At 37.1% G+C, this 26,660-nt stretch overlaps 1 long non-coding RNA gene and 1 other non-coding gene across 3 annotated transcripts in view; one reads left to right on the forward strand and one right to left on the reverse strand.

Moving 5' to 3' along the window:
• The first annotated feature begins 5,307 nt into the window (after window positions 1–5,307).
• On the forward strand, window positions 5,308–5,414 carry LOC147821703 (U6 spliceosomal RNA). The gene has a single exon (XR_015446699.1). It is a non-coding gene; the product is annotated as a U6 spliceosomal RNA (small nuclear RNA).
• Window positions 5,415–25,278: 19,864 nt separating this feature from the next.
• The window catches only part of LOC147821704 (uncharacterized), an 87,290-nt gene continuing 85,908 nt past the window's right edge, over window positions 25,279–26,660 (reverse strand). For both annotated transcript variants that reach the window (XR_015446697.1, XR_015446698.1), the window contains one exon: window positions 25,279–25,907. This is a non-coding gene — a long non-coding RNA (uncharacterized LOC147821704). The remainder of the gene's footprint in view (window positions 25,908–26,660) is intronic.

Genomic DNA, 26,660 nt, shown 5'->3' on the forward strand with positions numbered 1-26,660 from the left:
ATCAAAGACCTCTTCTCTGAAAACTATAGCACTTTGAAAAAAGATATTGAAGGGGATATCAGAAAATGGAAAGACATCCCTTCTCTTGGGTAGGAAGGATGAACATAGTGAAAATGGCTCTACTTCCAAAATTCCTATATAGATTCAATGCAATCCTAATTAAAATGCAAGCAGCATACTTCATGGACCTGGAGAAAACAATCCAAAAATTCATTTGCAGCAAGAGACCCAGAATAGCAAAAGCAATTCTAGGTAAAAGAGACATGGCAGGGGTATTACAACCCCCAACTTTAAACTATACTACAAAGCTACTATGATAAAAACAGCATGTTCTGGCAAAGAAATAGACCTGAAGACCAGTGGAACAGATTAGAAGATGCAGAAATAACTCCAGACACACTCAGCCACCTCATCTTTGGCAAAGGAGCCAAACATCATCACTGGAGGAAAGGGAGCCTCTTTAATAAATGATGCTGGAGAAATTGGGTTTTAATTTGCCAAAGACTAAAACTAGACCTATATTTCTCACCATGTACTCAACTAAAATAAAAATGGATTAAGGATCTAAATATAAAAACAGAAATGCTGAACCGGCTGGAACAGAGGTTAAGCAGAAGTCTCAAAGAAATTGGGGTAGGAAAAGACTTTATGAATAAAATTTTAGTTGCCCGTGAACTAGCACAAACAATCAACAAGTGAGATCTCTTCTTATTAAAAAGCTTCTGCACAGCAAGAGAAACCACCAGCAGTGTGAAGAGACAACCCACAATGTGGGAAAAAATTTTCACCAGCTGTCCCTCAGACAAAGGTCTACTATCTCAAATCTATAAAGAGCTTAAAAAAAACCAGACCTCCCAAATTTAAAGACCCAATCCAAATATGGGCATCTGAAATGAACAGACATTTCTCACACAAAGAAGTAGATATGGCAAATAAACATATGAAAAAATGTTCAACATCACTGATCATTCAACAATGCTGAGATTCCACCTTACCCCAGAAACAATGGCTGCTATCATGAAATCAACCAATAACAAATGCTGGTGGGGCTGTGAGGAAAGATGAGCACTGCTCCACTGCTGGTGGGAGTGTAGACTGGTGCAACCACTATGGAAATCAGTATGGAGATACCTCAAAGAACTAGACTGGAAGTCCCATTTGACCCAGCTATTCTCCTGCTGGGGATCTTCCCCAAAGAATTAAAAGAATCATACCACAGTGATATTTGTGCACCATGTTCATAGCAGTGCAGTTTGTAATAGCTAAAACTTGGAAACAGCCCAAATGCCCATTAACTGGAGACTGGATCAAGAAAATGTGGGGTTTTTTTTATAAAATGGAGTACTACTCAGCTATAAAAACTAGAAATTACAGACATTTATAGCTAAGTGGATGCACATTGAGGTGATCCTCTTAAGTGAAATAAATAGGACACACATGTGTAAACACCAAATAGTTTCTCTACTGTGAGAAACTCATAGTGTAAATAAGGACTAAAAGGTATAATAGATATTGTGAAATAGGAAGGAAAGGGGCAAAGAGGAAGGGGAAGTGGGAGGGGTAGGGAAAAGGAAAAAGGGGAATGGAATTAATATGAGAAAATGAATAAAAGCAAAGAAAGTCTCTGTAAATAGGGAGGGATGGAGGAGTTGAAGGGAGGGCAGGGGAAGGGGGAAAATTAAGAACAAAGAGAGTATGTAAAGCTGCATATCTCCAATGATGAATGTCATTATATTGTACACCTAAAATGTACCAATAAAAGGATATACAAAAAAAAATACAGCCTACATGTAACCACTTCTTACTGTCTCCACTACTAACACCTTTATCCAATCCCTGTCATCTTTCCCCTAGATTTCAACAGTAGCTTCTGGCCAGACATGGTGGCCCACACCTGTAATCTCAGCACTGGGGAGGCTGAGGTAGGAGGATCCCATGAGTTTGAGGCCAGCCTGGACTACATACTGAGTTCAAGGTTAACCTGAACTACATAGCAATACCCTGTCTCAAAAACAATACAAAACAAAAAAGCAGTAGCTTCTAAACTGATCTCCAATTTGGACATTTGTTACTGCTCTAACTACAGGCAGAATGATACATTTGGGTTTGAAGTCAGATCATCTAACTCCTCTGCCTCTTTTCCTGAAGGAGCTTCCTAATTCATGAAAAATAAAACCAGAGCCCTTATAATAGCCCATAAGACCTTCATTATCTCTCTGCTCTCCTATTACTCTGCACAGTCCTCCGCTTTAACCAGAAGTGACACAGGATTACCACTCATTTTGAAGATGCAAGAAACCCTCCTGCTTCAAGTCATTGAACTGGCATTTCCTTCTTCCTGGAAAGCTTGTTTATCTTGGCCAAGTCCTTACTATGTATCTTCTCAGTTAAAACAGCCCTGATGGGCCAGGGATTTAGCTCAGTAGTTCCCAGCCTGCCTTGCAAGTGGAAGGTCCTGAGTTTGATCCCAGGTACCAAAAACAAAAACAAAACAAAACTGCCCTGATAAAAATATCTTAAAATATAAATCATTCTTCCACCCATACTTTTATCCTTTTTTTCATTTTTTATTAGTGCTTGTTTGTGGTACAATACACTCATTGTAAGTCTTTGGTACATGTACGGGATACATCTTAATTCTTCTTACATCCCCCTCCCTTCTCTATCCCTCCCTGGATCTCTTGGTCCCCTTCCCATTTGCAAAAGATCTCACTTCCTGTTTCTTATTATCTTTCTTTTATTTTGCTCTTTAATGGACTGATTTTGGTTTCTCATAAAAGAGAAACTATATGATATTAAAGTTTATGTGTGTGATTTATTTCACTTAAAGTTATGAATTCAAGGTGCATCTATTTTCCTACAAATGACTCAAATTTATCTTATTTTATGGCAGTGTAATACTCCATTGTGTATAAATACCACATTTTGGGCCGGAGATTTAGCTCAGTGGTTCCGCCGCCTGCCTCACAAGAGGAAGGTCCCAAGTACAATCTCCAGTACGAAAAAAAAAAAAAGCCACATTTTCTTTATCCATTAATTTCTTGATAGATATATAGGCCACTTCCAAGATTTAACTATTGTGAATTGTGCTGCAATTAACATGAGTAAGCATATATTACTTTAATATAATGTCTTTAACTCTTTCAGGAAGTTACCTAGAAGGGGAATAGCTTGATGGCACGGTATTTCTATTTTTAGTTTTCTGACGAATCTCCTTACTGATTTACATAGTGCTTGTACTAGTTCATATTCCCATCAACAATGTAAAAGGGTTCCTCTTTCCATACAGCTTTGTCAGCATCTGTTATTATTTGATATCTTGATAATAGCCATTTTTTCTGGAGTAAGATGAAATCTCAGTGTTGTTTAAATCTGCATTTCTGTAATGGTCAGTGATACTGAACATTTTTCAGGTATATATTGACCATTTATACTTCTTCTGAAACTTGTATATTCATTTCAGTTGCTCATTTTTAACTAGGTATTTTATTTGTGGGGTGTCTAATGTTTTTAATTCTTTATGTATCTTAGATATTAGTCTTCTATCCAAAGGTATAGCTGGAAAATGTTTTTCTCTTTATGTAGGTTGTCTGTTCACTCTATTGGTTGTTTCCTTTCCTGTGCAGAAGCTTTTTAATTTGATATAATGCCATCTGTTGATTCTTTTTTTTTCTTTTTTTATTACAATATCAAAATTTAGAGAACATTACCACAGATATTACAGAATTTAAAGGGATATAGAAAGGATATTACAAAAATCTTTTTTGAAGTAAATTGACAACTTCTAAGAAGTGCCTTGGAAGACGAATTAATGCAACTGACTCTGAAAGAAATATAAAATTTGAACAGCACCTATTAAAGAAAGTATATTCCTAGCTTGAAAAACCTACCTATATGACAACAGGCTCATATACATTTTAACTGATGAGTTATATCAAACATTTAAAGCAGAAAAACAAAGGAATACTTCTCCCCTCATTTTAGGAAATCAACACTGTGCTAATACTAAAACAGGATAATTACAGTAGAAGAAAAGATATGAACAGAGATAAAAATTTGTTTAATGAAACAAACTATTAGAAGTCAGATCTGGCAACATGTAGAAAGTGGTTTTATTATATGGATGGCAGTGTTGGTTCAGCCTTGGAAGTTCCACCCCCAAAAGTCATCATTTTAACAGAGGAAAGGAAAAAGCCATATGATCCTGTCAGTAGTTGCAGAAAAAGTACTGGACTAAATTCTACAGCTGTTCATAGTAAAAGCTATCAGGAGCCTAGAAGTAGAACAAAACCTTCTCAACAGATAAAACATGTACTCCATACTTCCAGCAAAAATGCCTTTATGAATGGAAAAGATAAAATGCTTTCTTCCTAAGGTGGGGAACAAGGGTAGATATGCCTGCTCTTCATCTGTCAATTAAAACATAGGCCCAAACCAAAATAGTCTGGCAATAAAAAAAAACAATTAGCATAGGATTGGCAAGGTAGAAGCAAAATCTTTATATGTGGATGGAATGATCATCTACAGAGAAAATACTAAGAAATCTCTAGGAGCCCTAGAACTTGTATTTGAATTTAGCAGGATTAGAAAACACAAGGTATATATAAAAATTCAGGTCTATGTATACTTGCTATAAATGAAGAATTGGATATTGAAATTTAAAAGTTATGTAGGAACACAAAGGACCTAGAAAATTAAAAAGAAAAAACAGTGTTGGAAGACATTTATTATCTAATTTTAAGACTTCTTCTAAAGCTACAGTAATCAAGGCAGTGTTGGCGTAAGGAAAGACATATAGATCACTGGAATAAAACAGAGGATCTAGAAATAGAACCACACATATATATTCCACTGAGTTTAGAAAGATTATTTAACATTAACATTTTATGGAACATAAACTCAAGAGTAGAGGAAAAGATAGTGTTTTCAGCAAATGGACACCTGATATCCATATGTAAAAAATGAACCTCAACCCTTTATTTCCATACATAAAAATAACTTGAAAGGATCTATGAACCCAAATATGAAAAACTAAAACTATAAAACTTCAAGAAGAAATTATAAGGGAAAATGTTCATGAATTTAGGGTAGGCAAGAATTTCCTAGGATACAAAAAACATGATGTATAAAAGAAAAAAATTTATAAATGAGATTTCATCAAAATTTACAACTTTAAATGACTTTGTTAAGAAAGTGAAAAATAGTCCTTAAACAGACCATATTTATAGTACATATAACCTATGACCAGAATATATAAAGAACTCTTACAGCTCATTAATAGACATCCCAATTAAAAAGAAGACACAAGTGCTCGCTTCGGCAGCACATATACTAAAATTGGAATGATACAGAGAAGATTAGCATGGCCCCTGTGCAAGGATGACATACAAATTCGTGAAGTGTTCTATATTTTTAAGAAAAAGTAGACACAAGAGGATGATAAATAGCCAGTACAGCACAAGGAAAGGTGTCCAACACTAGAATCAGAAAAATACTAGTCAGTACAATAACAAGATTGTATTATACACTCATTAGGGAGATTTAGTTAAAAGTTTTAAAAGAACAAATGTCAGCTTAGGTGTGAACCAGTTAGAACTTTCTAATACTGCTAATGTGAATATAAAATGATAAAACCATTTTGGAAAACAATATAGAAATTTCTTGTATTACTCTTAAGAACCAACAGTTCTGTTCTTAAGTTTTTACTTAGGAATGAAAATACATGTTCACAATAGATTTGTACATTCAGATTGACTATCCCTTATCTAAATTCTTGGGACCAGAAGTGTTTCAGATTCTGGGTTGAAAACCACTTGATCTGCAAAGAGGGTAGCCACTCCTGCTTTCTTTCAGGTTCCTGTCCCATGGAGTATTGTTTTCCACCCTTTAACTTTCAGTCTATGAGTTTCTTTTTGAATTAAGTGTGTTTCTTGTATGCAGCATATTGTTGGACCTTGCTTCCTGGCCCATTCTGCCAGTCTGTTTCTTTTGTTTGGTGAATTGAGACCATTAACATTGATGGTTATAACTGGTATGTATTGACTTATCATTGTCATGACTTTTTCTTTTTGTTGGATTCTCCCTCTTTGCTTTTAATTTCTTGTCATGCCCAGTTGATTCATTCTGCTGGGTTCCTGGGCTTGTGATCCTCATTGTCTTTTCCTAGGATAATGTCTAAAATTTTTTGGAGTGCTGTTTTGGTATTCATGAAGTTCCTAAGGTGCTCTTTGTCATGACAGCATCTTATTTCTCTATCAATTTTGAAAGATAGTTTTGTAGGGTATATCAATCTGGGTTGGAGGTTGTTTTCCTTTAGTGCTTGCAATAGGTCACTCCAAGTTCTTCCTGCCTTGAGAGTTTTCACTGAAAAGTCTCCTGTGATTCTGATGGGCTTTCCTTTGTATGTGATTTGTTTCTTTTCTCTGACTGCTTGTATAATTTTGTTCTTCTGTTGGGTTTCTGGTATCCTAACCATTATATGCCTAGGTGTAGATTTTTTTTGATCAAAGACTAGTTGGAGTCCTATATGCCTCACTTATCTGTATATCAAGTTCTTTTCCCCTGCTTGGGAAGTTTTCTGCCATCACTTCTGTGAACAGTTTTTTTAAGGTTGTTTGCACTCTCTCCTGTTTCTCCATTGACTCCAATCAGTCTTATGTTATTCTTCTTTGCATCATCTAGCAGCTGCTGGATTGATTTCTGGTGGTCCCTTACAATTCTAAAGCAATTTTTCTTTTCCTGGTCACTAACTGCAATCTTATCTTCTGTATCTGAAATTATGTCCTCACATTGGCTCATTCTGCTGTGTAAGCTTTCAATGGAGTTTTTAATCTCCTGGAAATCTGTTTGCATCTGTTTTATGGGTTTCATTTATTTCCTATGTTGGGATTCCATCATGTTCCTCTTCTCTACTTTTTTAAACTGTGTCCTGTCTAGATTTATTAATCATGTCTTGCACTATGGGCACAATCTCTGCTGTTATGTGAGAAATTATTTCTGATTTCGTTTTTTCCAGATCCTCTTTTGTTGCCAGTTCAGGGAATCCATGTGGTTGATCAGAGTGTTCCCTCTCATTTCCCTTTGGGGTTACTGTAGGTGATCTGGAAGTCTGGTTTTGTGACTTGTTTATGTGTCTTCTCATTGTGATGGGGGAGGGGGCTGCTGCTGGTGCCTGTGTGGTTCACCTCCTAGGTGCTGGGGGCAGGGTATGGTGGGCCAGAACCCTCCTCCTGGGTGCTGGCTGCAGCTCACCTCCTCTGCACTGGGCTGGGGGGTGGGGGTACAGAGGCCCAGAAGCCTCCTCCTGGGCTCTGGGAGCAGCTCACCTTCCTGCGCTGGAGGTGAGGTGTGGTATGGCAGGCCAGAATTCTCCTCCTGCCACCTGTTGATTCTTGATGCTATATCTCACGCAATTGAGGTTCTGTTCAAAAAGTCCTTGCCTTTACCTATGACTTTAAGAATTTAGCTGTTTTATCTTCTAGTTGAGTAAATATTTCTGTTTTAATATTTAGACCTTTGAATTTTGATTGTAGTTTAGTATATAGTAAGAGATATGAATCTAGATTCAATCTTCTGCATGTGTATAGACCAATTTTCCCAGCACAATTTGCTAAGGAGGCTATCTTTCCTCCAGTGTATGTTTTTGGTCCTTTTGTCAAAGATCACAGAGCTGAATGTACTGAAACTGTTTCTGCATCTTTCATTATATTCCTTTGAGTCATATGTCTGTTTTTGTGCCAGTACCATGCTGTTTTTTATCACTGTAGCTTTTAATATAACTTGAAGTCCAGGATTGTGATGTCTCCTGCTTTGCACTTTTAACAAGGATTGCTTGCTATAGTGGCTTTCTTCTGGTTCCATGTGAATTTTAGAATTGCTATCTCTAGTTCTGTGAGAAATGCTATTGATGTTTTGACTGGGATTATATTAAATCTATATGTCAGTTTTAGAAGTATAACCATTTTGATGATGTTGGTCTGCCTATCCAGAAATGGATTGTCTTTCTATTTTCTAGTGTCTTCTTCAATTTCCTTTTTCAAAGTATTACAGTTTTCACTGTAGAGATCTTTCACTTACTTAATTTGTTAGGTTAATTCCTAAGTATTTCATTTTTTTTGATGTTACTGTAACTAGCATTGTTTTCCTAATTTCTTTTTCAGTTGGTTCATTGTTGGTGTGCAAGAACATTATTGATTTTTATGTATTGATTTTGTATCCTGCTACATTGCTAAATTTGGTTAATTCTAGAAATCTTTTGGTGGATTTTTCCGAGTCTTCTATGTCATCAAGTCATATGGATCAAGTCATCTGAAAATAATGATAATTTGACTTCTTCCTGTCTTTCTCTTATCTGAACACTCTGGCTAATGTTTTGAGTAGTACATTGAACAGGAGTAGTGATAGCTGATTCAGGTATGGTTGAGCTCTGATATTTCTTTTTTAATATTTTGTTTAGTTTATCTATTTGTGAAAAAGAAGGATTGAGGTCACCCATTATGATTGTGTTAGTATTCATTTGATCTTTTATATTCAGCAGAGTTTGTTTTATTAAGCTGGGTGCACCAACATTTTATGTATATATATATATATATATATATATATAATATGGATATACATTCAATTTAACAATTATATATTTGTATTATATATCATTTATATATTTATATATATAATTGTTAAATTGTTTTCTTAGTGACCTTCTTTGCTTCTTTTTGATCAGCTTAAACTTGAAGTTTACATTAAGAATAAAATTGCTACTCCTATTTGTTTTCAGGGTCCTGATGCATAGAATATTGATTCCTATCCTTTGATTTTTAGTCTATGCATTCCTTTTTGGGTTAGATGAGTCTAATGTAAAAGACCATTGGAGTTTTGATTTTTGATCCCATTTGTATCTTTTAATTAGGAAGTTGAGTCTTTTTACATGAAATTATGAAAGCTATCTACTTATTCTTGTCATAACATTCTCTTTCTGTGGTTGACTCCTTTATTTTTGCCTTTTTCTTTAAGTACTCACCTTGCTGTATGTAATCATTCAATCTGACTTTTTGGCTTTCTTGGCATAATTTTCTTGTCTAGGATATTTTTGAGTATTTTTTGGAGTGCTAGTTTGGTGTTCATCTATCTCTTAAGATATTCTTTGTCCTGGAATGTCCTTATTTCTCCATCAATTTTGAAAGATAGCTTTGCAAGATATATTAGACTGAGTTGCAAGTTGTTTTCTTTTAGGGCTCAATATGCTTCACTCTAAGCTCTCATAGCCATTAAATTGTATGTTTAAAAGTTTGCTGTAATACTAATGGGTTTACCTTTATAAGTGATCCTTTTCTCTGACAGCATTTATGATTTTGTTCTTGAGTTGGACTTCTGGAATTTTAATTCTGATATGTCTTGGGAAGCTTCCTTTTTTCATGTAGTTACTTGGCACCACTTACCTGGATGCTGAGTTAGTCCCCATACTTGCAAAGTTTTCTGCTGATAGATTTATTTATTCCATGTGTGTTGACTTCTAATTTCTCTCTAACTCCAATTAGGCAAAAGTTAGTCTTCTTAGTGTCATCTAGTAGCTGTTGGGTGGATTTTTCTTGCTCTCCGATCATTTTTAAGGTTTCTCTGAGTAAATCATCATGTATTTCTATTTTCGCCTCAATTTCTGAGACACTATCTTCACATTGGTCATTTCTGCAGTTTATATTTATCTTTGAGATTTCTGTTTGGCATCTTTTCATGGTGCCTATTTCTTTGGTAAATTTGCCATTTATGCTTTGAACCATTTTGGTCAGCTCTTCCAAACTTTTATTTGTTTCTACATTGGTCAGTTGGTCTAATAGTTTCACTATATTTTGGGTTATGTCCTCTTTGAATTTGCCGAATTTCTTTGCTTCCTCTAAGTATTTCATACAGCTTGGTTATGTGATGTTTGCTTCTCTGCATGACCCTTGGGGCTGCTTTGAGAGAGCTAGAAGTCTTTGTTTTTTTTCATTTTTGTTTTTTTTGTGGGTTTTTTGGTACCAGGGATCGAACTCGGTACCTTGCGCTTACCAGGCAGGCAGTGGGACCACTGAGCTAAATCCCTGGCCTGAGTTAGGAGTCTTTGGAGGAATGTCATTGCCTGGTTTTCTTCATGTTCTGTGTGTGTGTGTGTGTGTGTGTGTGTGTGTGTGTGTGTGTGTGTGTGTGCTGAGGGTTGAGGTCAAATAGAGTGAAAAGAGTTTGTTTTTGCTATGAGAGTCTCATTTGTTAGGTTCTGTTTTCTAGTGACTTCTTGACTTTGTCAAGAAGTAATATTTACCACTTCAACCTATTCAATCTTATTAGGTTGGACACTGTCACTGTGTTGCAAAGAGAGAATTTTTAGTCATTATAATAGTATCAACAGATCCAAGCATACATCAGTTATAAATATTAATGGTTTTGATTATTTCACCCCTTTGTCATATGCCTTACAGGCTATATTATACTGCTATTTGTGATTCACTTGGGATGTGGAATGTGGTGAGAAGGGGGAAAAGAAAGGGGTATGTCAGAGGGAAGTAAGAGAATTGTCAATGGGTAAAAAATAATAAGAAGAAAATTGGACACTGTTGTAATTATTGTTATAGCTAGGGCAAAAGACTAATACTGAGGGAGTTTGAGAGTTATTTGTGTAGGCAGGAGGAGGTATGAGATGACTAGAAGTGTATTTAGAGATTGAGAGAGGTTGTTAGGTTGTTAGAACTTGTTAATACAGTGCTCACATTGGTAGCACATATACTAAAATTAGAACTTGTTAATATATTTGTAGGTAGTTTTGTTTGTATCCTCTGAGTCCAATTTTGTCAAAGATCACCCTGACATGCCCTTGAATGTTACTGTTTAATTTATACTACCAGTTAATTCTTATTCTCTAATGCACTTATACAGACCCCTGTTATATTTACATGTTAGATCGATGGAAAGGAGGAGGAGGAAAGCAAGAGGGCAAGATAATGAGGAAGAGAGAAAACAAAGAACACAGAGGGAAGAAAATCAAAAACAGGAGAGAAGAAACACTAAAAGAGGGACCAAGTCAAAGGGGAAAACTTTGAAAATTAAAGCATAATAACCAAGCAATACCAATAAAGAAAGAAGAACCAGAAAGAATAAAATGAAAACAGAAAGAAGATTTAAAAAATAAAACCCAAGATGACCAAAATCCAACAAAGAAGCAAAGATACAATAAGGACAACCAAAATAAAAATAAGAATAGAAACCTTCACACAGTTACAGCATTAACCCAGAGCTTTCACATAGCTCTCTCTACACTTGCATCACAGTCTGATTTTGAGCAGCCAAGCAGATTCCAGACAGTTTCTCTGGGCCAAACAGTTACCTTCCGGAAGCCATGAGGGCTATTGATCCATTTGAACACATGTCCTGATTGCAAGCTGTGTTCTGGGTGAACTCCATGCAGGCTTCCATGGGTCTAATTGCCTTAACTTGGGGAGAGTGATATTATAAACATCTCCATGTCTTCCCTCCACAGGTTTTCTTTGGAAAATACACGGCCAAAAAGCCACCAGCCCAGCCACCATTTACCATCTCTCTGCCGGCAGATATCTATCTGTCTCAGCCACACGTACAGAATCTACTGCCAGCCCCAGGGTCAGCAGAGGGTCTTCTTTGGCTAGAGTGGTGTGGTAGATGGGTGCCATCTCAAGTCTGTCCAGTCTTTGGAGAAACAGGAGAGTGCCCACTCTATTCTGGCTCCACTGAGTCACTCTCTGACCTGGGCACCAATGGCTCTCCTCTCATAGGTCTCCCCAGCTGGACTCTGCTCCATGTGTTCTTTTCAGAACCATTTCTCCCTGCTTTCTGAAGTCTCCAACTAGGAGGTGCTAGAGACCTCCAATGGGCACTTGCCCCTGCCTGCAATCATGGGTAGAATGCTGAATGTCCCACAAGCAACACTCCCATAGTATGTGGGAGGAATGGATGACATTATATTTTCCTGTGTTGGACAAGCCTCCTCTCTCCCCATAGTCTGCCACTCACCAGCACTGGAGCACTGTTGTCTACAATAGGTGGGTGCATGCCAATTCATTCTGTCCCTTTCTGCTTTTGACTTCTCTTAATCCCAGGATTGGATGCCTTGTTTTGTCATGTCCGGTGCAGCAGATAGGGTGATTGTGAGACCAGGTCCCTCTCTCAGTCTGATCATCACCCAAGATGGCATGTCTGGGGTGGGGAGTGGGGTGTCATGATGAGAAATGGTCCAGCTTCCCTTCACACATCCTCTAAACTCTGGATTTCAGTCCATCTGGATTTTCCTTTCATTTATCCTCTTGTATCAGACGATCTCTTGCCCCCACTTTGGGGTTTCTGGTTTTCTCCAGCACCAGTACAGAGACACTCATCTTTGCTGTTGCCCTCCAGGTAACCATCTTCACTCACTCCCTTCTTTTTAAAACATAAAATTAGCCTTTTAGATTTTATCTTTTTAAAGCTGCTTTAGATAGTCTATTTTCACCTTTAACATCTTACCTAACATATATTTATTACATTTGTTATTCAAATGTAATGAATGTCTATAATAGTGCTTGGAACATTTGGAATGTTTAGCACATATTCATTGAATGAATATTGAGTAAACAATTTTTTAATTATTTTTTGTTCTTCTTATTTTCTCAAATATCTGGCAATTCTGGGGCATCCAGTAGTGTTTATGAATGAAGGCAGCTGGGATGGCTTTTCTTGGCAAGTACTGTGCAAAGGTCTGTTTCCTTTCATACGAGAACTAGCTGCAAGCAGGTTTCCAAACAGGTGCATCCAGAGACGGTGCAGACAGAACATGGGACCATGGCCCCAAATGATGAGAACTACAACAATATAATGCTTCATCAAAGCAATCAATTTATTTAAAGCGAAGTTCTCAATTTCTGAGTTTAATCTGAGGGTGAATACACAAGGCCAAAAACTCTGTGTTGCTGATGGAAGGATGAGAAAGGAAAGATGGAGGAAGTAAGGTTAAGGCATCTCTTTTGAGGATTTCCCTTTAAATGATCATTCTGATGGGCACCTCCTTATACTTTTGTTTTGTCTATAGGCTATCTCTGAGAAACTTTTCTCCCCTAGAAGGGATAATTCTCCACCTGAGGTTTCTTTGCATGTTTATAAAGTGTTTTCCATTTTGGTTTATTTCTCAATCCAATCCCATCTATTCTCAATCTTCCAGAAATTTTTTCCAAAACCACTTGGTTGCTGATACTGCAGCCTATATGACCTTGTTTTCTGCTTATAATGACTCTATTCCTTTTCCTATGTTTTAACTAGCACGACTATAAAATTTAATGAGAGGGCTCAATAAAAGAATGTTTAGCCAGAAGAATCTCAGAGGAAACAGTATCACTTATTAGGAAAAGGATAAAACATTTATGAGGAAAAATTTTTGTTTCACTTCTGTTTTTTTTTTCTTTTCTTAAATTGAACCAAAATTAGATGTAATATGCTGAATTTAAATTTAATAATTTTAAACATCTAAAAAGAAACTTCCTATGTGCGCATTGAAAATATTGTTACTGTGATTACTATACCATATTTGTCCCACAGATCATGGTCACTATACATTTTATGTTGAAAATAATGCCTGGGAAGGGGTAAGATGTAATTAAGACCATTAGAATGATTCAACTATTCAGCCACAAAAGTCCACCCTTGATATACATGTCATACAAAATCCACATCGCGTTTACTGCAGAACTCTTTATAGAGGCTTTATAGATTATATAAATCCTTTAGTTTAATACTGTCTTGGTATTCAAATACCCAAAAGGCAATGGCAAAATTGATTTTTATTATAAATTCCTCCATTTAAAAATTCCATCTATTTTATTCTTGGTGATAATCATAAAATGATAAACAGACATTTTTAAAATATATGTCATATGGCCGGGGATTTAGCTCAGTGGTTTCGCCGCCTGCTGTGCAAGCGCAGGACCCAAGTTCAATCCCCGGTACCAAAAAAAAAAAAAAAACAAACAAAAAATATGTCATATTTCTTTCATGATCACCAAATTGAGAAATATTTCTAAATATATTCCCCAGTGATAACTGACAGTAGCTTTGATATTCTCAGATCTTTGATTTCAGTATGTCAGAAATCTAAAGAAATGCACATCAGAATAAATTTTCTTGAAGATGAAAAATTTCTTATAGATTTAATTCATTCCAGTGGTTCGATTGCTCATTGTTTCCCCAAGTTAGTTGTAAAATAGAATAAACATGAACTGGATTACATTACAACAAAAGTGACACGAGAGACCAAGATATTCTACACAAATACTAACTGCAGGCACTGTCTCTCTAGGATAAACTTGGGTTGCTGCGAAGGAAATAGAGAATAAGGACTGTTCTTGAAAGAGAATGGAAAGCTTTCCAAGTGATAATTTGCATGATTTCTTTGAGGCATTGATCTAAATTATTCTTACCTGGAAAACAAAGAAACAGCGATGTTTCTTAACAAAGTTGGTGGCTGCCTATATGGCTTAATTTGAAGTTTGCCCTAAGCGCTTCCTTGAATGTGGTTTGATGGTGCCTGGAATTCGCAAAATGGGACCTGTTATTAAATCTTTTAGAGGCTCCTGTGAATAGTAAGACGTTTCTTGGGAGCAAAACAGAGCTTCGAGCTAAGAGAAATCTTTGAGATCACAGATGCCTGATTTTCACCCCTAATTACTATATGTAATATTTCCAGCAAGCTATATAATCTCTCTCTTCCTCTTGAGGTGCTTATAAATTTAAAAAAGATCACTCAAACCCCCTTAAGAAAGAAATTTATTGTATTTTTACATTCAGTAAAATATCATAGGAAAACAAGAAAAAATATCCCTCCCAAAGGGTAGGCAGAATCCAAGGTAACTCTGAGGAGCAGTCACTCACTTCCTAATACTCATCTTTTGCACCACTTTTGTGCTTCTCAGAACATTTTTTGATTTATTCTATTGTTCGTCTTTTTTGTTTTATTCATCTCAAACATGTCTGGAAATGGTAGCCAGCTTATTAGGCCTAAAAAACTTTTATTTAGTAACTTTCTGCTGCATTTTTTTCTTTTTATAAAATATTTAACTGAAAAAAATAAAGATTGTATATATTCAAGGTGCACATGATTGTTTATGTGAAACATTTTGTAATGATTACCACAAATTAATTAACATCCATCACCAATCTTACTGTGCCTCTGAGCACCAGCACTCATTTTTGTCTTGTAAACTAAAGTTTGTTCCCATTGACAAGCACTTCCCCATTTCCTCCTGCCCCTAGTCCCTAGGGGTCACCATTCTACTCTGCTTGTATGAGTTTGGCTTTTATGGATTCCACATATAACTGAGATCAGACAGTATAGGTCTTTCAGTGCCTGGCTTATTTCACTTAGCATAATGCCCTCCATGTTCACCCTCATTGTCACAAATATTAGAATTTTATTCTTTTTTTATGGGCAAATAATATTCAGTTTTACATATACATACACCACAAAATTTCTTTATCCATCATCCCTCAACAGAAACTTAAGTTTTTCCTTATTTTGCCTATTGTAAGTAATACTGCAATGAATATAAGGGTGCAGATGGCTGGATTTCTTGATTCTATGTCCAAAAGGAGAAAAAGTTACACTGTAACTTTAGGTAATTTATCTTTTCAGGTCAAATCATCCATTCAAGTCCTAAGCTACTATCAAGCAATAAGTAGACCAATCCTGAGCCTTGTGCTCACCGTGGCCCAATAACCACAACCCAGGGGATACATGGCCACATAAAGAGTAGTTCCATCCAAAAAGGCAGCAGTGAAACAGCAGGAAATGCCTCTAGTATACTATCTTAATCTCATTTTCTCATCTGCAAAATGTAGACAGACATTTATTTCACAAATATTCCTTAGGATTGAGGTATTTTATTGACTTTCTACTTAAGTAAATTTAGAACGGCATATCATCCTTTAGTATTTTTTTAACAAATCCCACTGACTTAATTCATTTAATATAGTTGACATTGTTGATGGTGGTTGTCTTCACATTTAATCTACATTTCAATATTACCATACATAAGATTTGGCTGTAAAATACCCAAATATTGCCTGACATTTGGGCATGCCTCATTAAGACCAGATTATTTCAATAGGTTCTATTTGTAAATTAGTTTACAAAGTGCTCTGGCATTTATACCCATCATTCCATGTGATAATCTGTGCCCGTTGTGGATGATATCACATAGAATATCCTTCCAAGGTCTTCTGTGCCTATTTCTACTGAATCTCCATTGCCCTGAGGCCAGAGCTCTGCTCAGCTGGGCCTCAGGGAAGCCAGGGTTGCTTGTTCAAGGCAGAAGGCCTCCAGATGCGTGATTCATGATTTAACTTTTAAAATGATAAAAAATAACTCTGTAGACAATCCTCAAGTGTTAACTGTTAAAAAATTATTCAATGATACCTATTTAATTATAACAAGGTATGCATCATTCAGGATGACTGTGACAGGTATAGAGACCATAGCAATAAGATTTTTTTCAGTGGGAGAGAGAGATTCCATTTCAAATACAGCAAGAGCAAAGGGAGACTTATAGCCAAGGAGAAGGATGGGGATCAGTGGATGGACAATTACTAAGAGGAGACATCAGGGGCAGGGGGGATTTTTGGCTAAACTAACCTAAAAAGATCCTTACTAATGGCAACCAAAGTAATCAGACATTATTTGGGGTATGCTGGCATGATCAGATGTAAACTACAGGAGGTTCTTGTCAAACTGAGCTAGCTGGGTTCTTGCTAAAACTGGATTTTATAAGGAATCCAGAGATAGAGTTAGTAGAAAGTTTAGGGGACTGACTAAAGTTTGGCCAAGCAAAGAATTTTCACTGGTATAAAAGGAGAACATTCAGGAGAGGGATGCTCTTTTGAAAAGTCAGGGAGCTGGAAAAGCAGTGCCTAATCCTAAAGTAAAAGAAAAAACTGAAAACATTAATGTAGTTTAGGAACTGTCTCACAGTTTCCTGATTATCCAAATGCAAAAGCTTATCTCTTATGTTTTTTAATTCCAAACCTCTTGATAACTTCCACCACTGGTAAAAATGTTAGGTAATTATTACCGTATTTACATCACCTGGGTGGGAGGAACCTTCAGTTCTCTTAAAGCTATCTTAAAGAACCAGGGTTCTTAAAGATCCCTGCACAAAATTAGCTCATTGAAGTCCTACCACAAAATATTACTATCCTCCTCTGTGAGTTCTTCCTATTTAAAAAAGAAATATCGCATGTAATTGGACCTGTGTATTCTATGCTGGATTCACCATTAAGTATGAATCTTGTTGGATGTCTTTTTTATCAGCATCTCATTTTCCAAACTCATCAAATATTAAAGTTCTTGGAACAAAAACCAAGTCTCCAGTACCTGAAACATTTATTTTGAACTACACTAAGAATATAAAGAGGTAGGGCAGGAAATAAAAACAAGTCAATACAACCATAATGTTCTCTTTCTTCCAGAATGTGTATTCTGAAAGAGAAATACCAAGAGTCCTGAAAAACCATAGCATAGGTAAAATTACTGCCTACTGAAGGAAACTCACTATGGTGTCAGAAATAATGAGAACCAGGGTTGGCAGTGCCTCTGATCTGCAGTTTGGGCTGGTCATTGAAACTATTGATCTGTTTATCTTGAATTCATTCACACAGTAATATCTGATCTGCTTACATCATTCAGCTATTTAAGGTATAAAATAGGATCATATATGAGAAATTACTTTGAATGGCTAAGAACTGCTCTGGAAAGTCAGGAACAAAGGGAAGGTAGGTTATTTTTCAGAACTCAAATAATAACCTTTTTTTTCTCTTTGCCACTGCAGAGAAGCTTCTAATGTTAAGTAATTTTCTTTTCTTGGATATGAACAGCATGGGAAAGAATGCTCTTCCTGCGATGTATTCTCTCCCCCATCATCCCACCAGTACTCTCAGGTTTCTGCTTATACTTTTCTGGATACACTTGAAGATTTTACTGGCATTTTTCTCAAAACCCCTTTGGCTACTGACTGCATCCCAATCCCAAAGCCAAAGCTATATGTTTCATGGTTTTCATACTACAGGACCTACTACAGCACCTCACTTTTAGGTAGCAAAATCTTTTCTGAGTATCGATTTCTGCATTAACAAACCACTCCAAAACAGTGACTTCAAACAACAAAAAAATATTAATTTTGTTCAGAAGTGTGCAGTTGGGGCAAGGCCTTTCTGGTTCATGTTTGCTGTGCAGGACCATTTAAGGCTACTTGACAGATATCTGGAGGACCCACTTCAAGATTGCTCACTACCATACTTCGTAAGTATGGCCACCAGGTAAGAACTCACCTGGTGCTGTGGGTCCATCCATGAATCTCCCCACAGACTGTTCATGCTTCCTCATGGCATAGTGGACCAGGTACCAAGGGTATCAGAAAGATAAAGTTCATTTTCTAAGCTTTGGGCCTGGAAACTGCCATAGTATCCTCTGGACCCTGTTCTGTTTACTCTTATCTTGACAGATTGGCAGAGCCACCCAGGACAATGATATGTAACAATGGTGGCTAGAAAGAGCCTAAGTTTATTCTGATTTTATTGAGAATGCTTTTAATGTTTACAGTGGAGTTGGCATTGGCATGTGTTACTTTAGGATGTCAAAGAAGTGTCCATAAATTTCTAAAGTTTGCTAAGATATTTTAACAAGAATAAATGTTCAATTTTTGGCAAATGTCTTTTTTGGAATCAATGAAGAGGATCATATCAAAAAGATAAGTTATACTAAAATATTTAATTAGTGAATCCTCCTTGGAAGTACCTTCCAAGGTGCTTCCTGGAATAAGCTAGCTTAATAATGGTGACTTAATATTGCTTTCTACTTAAATATATCACATTTTCTGTGTCTCCTTCCCAAACTAAAATGTACTGGAGTTCAGAAGACATTTATTTCTTTGTTGTTTATTCTCCAAGTGAAGTACAGTGACTGGTACAGAGCATGTGCTTAAAAATATTTGTAGAGACACCCTACCAAGGTCCCAAGTAGTATGGAACACGCCAAATCACCCCGTTGCAGACAGGCAGCCATCTGGTTCCACACTACAAAGACGCAGAGGACACCAGACCACCAGATCATGGTACTGAGTCCTGCTGCTCCCAGCCCAGAGGTAGGGGCTTCTGAGCCTCCTGGTCCAGAGGAAGTGGCTTCCTGGTCACCATCCCTCCTGCTGCTCCCAGCACAAAGGAAAGGGCTTTTGGGCCACCTTCTGTCCTACTGCTCCTGGCCCAGAGGAAGGGGCTTCTGGGCCACCATCCCTCCCACCACTCCTGGCCCAGAGGTAGGGGCTTCTGAGCTGCCATCCCACTGCTCCTGGTCCAGAGGAAGGGGCTTCCTGGCCACCATCCTTCCCGCTGCTCCCAGCCCAGAGGAAGGGGCATCTGGGCCACCATCCCTACCGCCTCTCCTGGCCCCTGTCCCACCTCTGCTAGCTCAGAAAAGGTGATCCTCATGGGTGCCAACAGCACCCCCCAACCCCCCAGATGAAATGAGAAAACACATAAATAAGTCTCAAAACCAGACTTCCACATGACCTACAGCAACCCCAAAGGGAAATGAGATGGAACACTCTGATACTCAACCACCTGGACCCACAGAACTGGCAACAAAAGGGGATCTGGAAAGAATGAAATCAGAAATAATTTCTCAGATAACAGGAGAAATTGTGCGCCTAGTCCAAGACATGATTAATAAATCCAGAGAGAAGCTCAGGAACATGATGGAATCCCAACATAAGAAACAAATGGAATCCATAAAACAGATGCAAATAGATTTCCAGGACATAAAATCTCCATTGAAAGTCTACACAGCAGAATGAGCCAATGTGAGGACAGAATTTCAGATATAGAAGATAAGATTGCAATTAATGACCAGGAAAAGAAAAATTGCTTCAAGATTATAAGGGAACATGAGAAATCAATCCAGTAGCTGCTAGATGATGCAAAGAAGAATAACATAAGACTGATTGGAGTCAATGAAGAAACAGGAGAGAGTGGAGATGACATAAAAAAATCTCTTCACAGAAATAATGGCAGAAAACTTCCCAAGCAGGGGAAAAGAGCTTGACATACAGATAAGTGAGGCAGATAGGACTCCAAATAGCCTTGATCAAAAAAAATCTACACATAGGCATATAATTGTTAAGATTCCAGAAACACAACAGAAGAACAAAGTTCTACAAGGAGTTAGAGAAAAGAAACAAATCACATACAAAGGAAAGCCCATCAGAATCACAGCAGACTTCTCAACACAAACCATCCAGGCAAGAAGAGCATGGAGTGACATATTCCAAGCCCTAAAAGAAAACAGCCTCCAACACAGATTGATGTACCCTGCAAAACTATCTTTCAAAATGGATGGTGAAATAAGATACTTTCATGACAAAGAGCACCTTAGGAACTTCGTGAATACCAAACCAGCACTCCAAAAAATTTTACACAATATCCTAGGAAGAGACATTGAAGATCACAACCCCAGGAAGCAAAACAGAATGAACCCATCTGGCATGACAAGAAATTAAATGTAAAGGGGGAGAACCCAACAAAAAGAAAAAGTCATGGCAATGACAAGTCAATATGTTTCAGTTATAACCATCAACGTTAATGGTCTCAACTCACCAATCAAAAGAAATAGACTGGGAGAATGGGTCAAGAAGCAAAATCCAACAATATGCTGCATACAAGAAACACACTTAATTCAAAAGGAAACTCATAGACTGAAAGTTAAAGGGTGGAAAACGATACACCATGCGACAGGAACCCAAAAAAAAGCAGGAGTAGCTATCCTCTTGGCAGATCCAGTAGATTTCAAACCAACACTGATTAAGAGACATGAAGAAGGACACTACATCCTTGTAAAGGGAAGAATCCAAGAGGAAGAGATGACAATCATAAATATCTATGCACCAAACACTAGTGCACCCAACTATATAAAACAAATACTAATGGACATGAAAAGTCATATATGCACTAATACAATTGTAGTGGGGGACCTCAACACCCCACTGTCAAAAATAGATCAACTAGACAAAAAATAAGTAATGAAATACTAGAACTCAATCGAACTCTTGAACAAATGAACTTAACAGATGTTTACAGAGTCTTCCACCCCACAAAATCAGAATACACATTCTTCTCAGCTGCACATGGATCATTCTCCAAAATAGACCACATAGAACATGTTTAAGTAAGTGCAAAGGAATTGAAGTTATCCCCTGTATATTATCAGATCATAGTGCGATGAAATTGGAGATCCATAGCAAAAGAAACTCAAAAAATTTCATAAACACATGGAAATTGAACAACACACTTCTGAATAACCAATGGGTCACAGAAGAAATTAAAGAAGAAATCAGACAGTTCCTTCAATTAAATGACAATGACCATACAACCTATCGGAATCTATGGGACACAATGAAAGCAGTCTTACTAGGGAAATTCATAGCAGTGAATACGCATATTAGGAAAACAGAAGGAGCACAATTAAACAACCTGATGCTGAACCTCAAGCTTCTAGAAAAAGAACAGGACAACCCCAGAGCTCATACAAGGGAGGAAATTATAAAGATCAGAGGAGAAATCAATGCAATGGAGACTAAGAGAATGATACAAAAAATCAATGAAGCCAAGAGTTGGTTCTTCAAAAGAATCAACAAAATTGACAAACCTTTAGCTAACCTTGTCAGAAAAAGAAAAGAAAAGGCCCAAATCCATGCAATTAGGAATGAAAAGGGTGAAATTACAACAGACCCAGCAGAAATCCAGAGGATCATCAATACCTACTTCCAGAACCTTTGTGCCAATAAGATGAACAACACAGAAGAAATGGACAGATTCCTAGATACATATGAATTACCAAAGTTGAACAAAGAAGACCTAAAAATTCTGAACAACCCAATATCAACCAATGAAATTGAAAATGTAATTAAAAACTTATCAACTAAGAAAAGCCCAGGCCCTGATGGCTTCACTGCTGAATCTACAAGACATTTAGAGAGGAACTGCTGCCACTACTGTTTCAACTCTTCAATGAAATTGAAAGGGAAGCAATACTCCCAAATTCATTCCTGGAAGCAAGCATCACCTTGATCCCCAAAGCAGAGAAAGACCCAACTGAAAAAGAGAACTATAGGCCAATCTCACTAATGAACATAAATGCAACAATCCTTACTAAGATAATGGCAAACAGAATGCAGAAGATCATCAAGAAGAACATACACCCTGATCAAGTGGGATTCATCCCAGGGATACAGGGATGATTCAATATACGAAAATCAATCAATGTGATGCACCATATCAATAGAGCCAAGGACAAAAACCATATGATTATCTCCATAGATGCAGAAAAAGCATTTGACAAAATCCAACATGCATTTGTGATAGAAAACCTACAAAAAATTGGAATAGATGGTCTCTACCTCAAACTGATAGAAGCCATCTATGAAAAACCAACAGCCAATATCATACTAAATGGTCAAAAACTGAAATCCTTCACACTAAAATCAGGAACAAGACAAGGATGTCCACTATCACCACTCTTGTTCAATATAGTTTTGGAAACATTAGCCACGGCAATTGGACAAGAGAAAGAAAGAAAAGGAATAAAGATAGGAAATGAAGAAGTCAAATTGTCATTATTTGCAGATGACATGATACTCTATATAGAAGACCCCAAGAACTCCACCAAAAGTATTTTAGACTTAATAACCAAATTCAGTCAAGTAGCTGGTTACGAGGTCAGCACACAAAAATCAATAGCTTTCCTCTACACAAATGACAGACTCACTGAGAGAGAAATAGGGCAAATAATTCCTTTCACAATAGCATCCAAAAAACTGAAATACCTAGGAATCAACCTAACAAAAGAAATCAAAGACCTCTTCTCTGAAAACTATGGCACTCTGAAAAGAGAGATTGAAGATGATATCAGAAAATGGATAGAGATACCCTGCTCCTGGGTAGGAAGGATTCATATAGTGAAAATGGCCATACTTCCAAAACTGCTATATAGATTGAATGCAATTCCAATTGAGATCCCACCAGCATACTTTATGGACCTTGAGAAAGCAATACAAAAATTCATTTGGAACAAGAAGAGACCCAGAAGAGCAAAAGCAATTCTAGGTAACAGAGACATGGCAGGGGGTATCACAATCTCCAACCTGCAACTCTACTACAAAGCAACTGTGATAAAAACAGCATGGTACTGGCAAAGAAACAGACTTGAGGAGCAGTGGAACAGATTAGAAGATGCAGAAACAACCCCAGACACACTCAGTCATCTCATCTTCGATAAAGGAGCCAAACACCCTCACTGGAGGAAAGATAGCCTCTTTAATAAATGGTGCTGCAAAAATTGGGCTTCAACTTGCCAAAGATTAAAACTAGACCTATATCTCTCACCATGCGCTAAACTATAATCAAAATGGATTAAAGATCTAAATATTAAAATAGAAACTCTGAACCAGTTGGAACACAGGTTAGGTAGAACCCTTGAAGACATCAGTGTAGGAAAAGATTTTATGAACAAAACCTCAGTTGCCCGTGAACTAGCACAAACAATCAACAAGTGGGATCTCTTCTTATTAAAAGGCTTCTGTGCAGCAAGAGAAACCACCAGCAGTGTGAAGAGACAACCCACAATGTGGGAAAAAATCCTCACCTGCTCTTCCTCAGACAAAGGTTTACTATCTCGAATCTATAAAGAACTTAAAAAGATCAGACCTCCCAAATTTAAAGACCCAATCCAAAAATGGGCATCTGAAATGGACAGACATTTCTCAGACAAAGAAGTAGAAATAGCAAATAAATACATGAAAAAGTGTTCAACATCACTGGTCATTCGAGAGATGCAAGTGAAAACAATGCTGAGATTCCACTTCACTCCAGAAAGAATGGAATCAACCAATAACCAATGCTGGCGGGGCTGTGGGGAAAGAGGAACCCTTCTCCACTGCTGGTGTGAGTGTAGACTGGTGCAAGCACTGTGGAAATCATTATGGAGATACCTCAAAGAACTAGGACTGGAAGTCCCATTTGACCCAGCTATTCCACTGCTGGAGATCTTCTCCAAAGAATTAAAAGAATCATACCACAGTGATATATGTGCACCCATGTTCATAGCAGCACAGTTTGTGATAACTAAAACTTAGACACAGCCCAAATGCCCATCAACTAAAGACTGGATAAAGAAAATTTCCTTTGTTTTATAAAATGGAGTACTACTCAGCCATAAAAAATGAGAAAATAGAGACATTTATAGCTAAATGGGTGCACATTGAGGCGATACTCTTAAGTGAAATAAATAGGACACACGTGTATAAATACCGAATAGTTTCTCTGGTGTAAGAAACTGAAAGTGTAAATAAGGACTAAATGTACAATAGGTCATGTGAAATAGGAAGAAAAGGGGCAAAGGGGAAGGAAGTGGAAGGTCTAGGGTAAAGGATAGAAGGGAATGGGATTAATATGAGAAAATGGAAAACTAGGAACAAAATCTTTGTAAATAGGGAGGACTGGAGGGGATGAAGGGAGGGTTGGGCAAGGGTGAAAAATAAGAACCAAGAGAGACTATGTAAAGGTGCAAATTTCCAATGATGAATGTCATTATATTGTATACCTAAAATGTACCAATGATTAGAATGAATAATCGATAATGCAAAATAGTAAGAAAAGGTCCAAAGGGGTAGGGGTAGTGGGAGGAGTAGGGGAAAGGAAAGAAGGGAAAGGAAAAATGATGTGAAATGGCAAAAATGGAAATAAAGTCTTTGTAAATAGGGAAGGGTGGAGGGCGTATTGAAGTCTTCTCTACCTCGTTTCCTAAAAAACACTGCATCTCTGATAAGCAAAATCTTGATCTAACATTCCCTTTCTTCTGTGTGTGTAGTGCTTGGTCGAAGTTAATGTATTTAAAACCACAATGCTGCAAATAGGCAGATAACTACTGTGCGAGGGATCTATTTATAGGGAATCAACTCAAAATATTTGCAACCCATTACACACACACACACACACACACACACACACACACACTACCTGATCTTGCTGCAAAGGATTATAATAGCACCCCATTCCGGGTAGCCAGTAGGAGTGGTCAGAATTATTACTACTGAAAAACATGGCCTTTAATGTTTTCATTCCTACTACTTTTCCTTGTATTACAGTGTTCTGAATCTATAATTTTGTTCTTCATGCCTCAGTAGACCAGCAGACATTTTAGATAGATTTGTTAGATTTCAGTGTGCTTGCAGAGTATGCTGATGCATTCCAAAAGTAGCTTTAATCACAGTCACATTAACCATTTGTGAAAGACATTACTACTCTTTATACATTCAAAATTAATATGTCTCAAAATAAATATCAGACAGTGGGATCTTATGACTCAGAGACAGTAGCAATGAGAGTGGGCCAAGTATTTCAAGGACATACACTCCTGTACAGGTTAAGCTTTACTGGTGGATAGAATAAAGGGGTTCAGAGAAACTGGGGCTTTGGCTGAAGGGAGCAAACATTGGTCAAGACAATGATGAAGCTGCCATTCACAGAACAAAGAGTGCAGTAGGTTTTTATTGATTTCTTGGGCTGGGACAAAGTCCAGTAATTTTCACTGGCCAGAGACATGGTTTCAAAAAAATGTTTTTTTTGTGACAAGTGGTCACAGTCAACTAATCCTAGAGACTGTTGAATTTTCGTGTATCTGGCACCAACATCCTGGGAAAAATTTCTGGGCCTTGTACTTGGTGGACTAACAGGTGGCCGACTTCTCTCAAAAACTGCTCAGTTACTCTTAGTGCTGCTGTCATCATCTTGCATAAATGTTCTGGGCTTATCATAGGTCTGAAAGACTATCAGTGCTTGAGCTGCTGAAAAACCACAAAGGTATGATAAATAAAATATACCAGATCTAATGGGAAACAGGAAAAATTAACCCCGAATTGTATTATAGTCTTGGACACTCAGTAGTTAAACAATCCTGGAATTAGAATGAAATTGGAGACCCTCTAAGAGTACTAAATGAAATAATACAAATGAAATGTACATATGAAAGCCTAACACAGACCCCGGCATGTTGTAGGCACTGAATAAATACTTGGACTGAATCTCTTTCCATTGTCATTGGTGAAAATAAATATTTAGAAAAAAACACTCTGCAACAACAAACATTTTTCATCATAATTCAAAGTACACAGACAAGCATATTAAACACACAGTAACAGGGTTGTGTAAGTAAACAGAATAGCATTAGATTTAGAGTCAGAAAAATCAAGTTCAAATCCCAGTTCTTCCACCTATCAACTGTCAGATGTTGGCTATTTCACTTAACTTGCCTAAACATCCATTATCTTATTTGTAATAACATCTTCTATTTTGTAGGGTTATTGTGAGCATAAAATCAAGTAAGCTAATTCATTGGGGAAAAAATGATATAAATCTAAAGTATCAGAATCAATATTATTATCATACTGGTATAATTTTACCCTCCAAACACTGAAGAATAGGTTTAGGAAATGACAAATAAATTAATCCATAATGTTATAGGAAAATTCAACAAGTATATGAAATTTAATACATGCTTATAAAGTAGATGTACAAGAATAATAAAACATTGCAAATCA

Source organism: Heterocephalus glaber, unplaced genomic scaffold, assembly GCF_053883595.1.
Source record: "Heterocephalus glaber isolate CG9 unplaced genomic scaffold, H.glaber_assembly_v1.0 deba00001720, whole genome shotgun sequence".
Lineage (NCBI taxonomy): Eukaryota > Metazoa > Chordata > Mammalia > Rodentia > Bathyergidae > Heterocephalus > Heterocephalus glaber.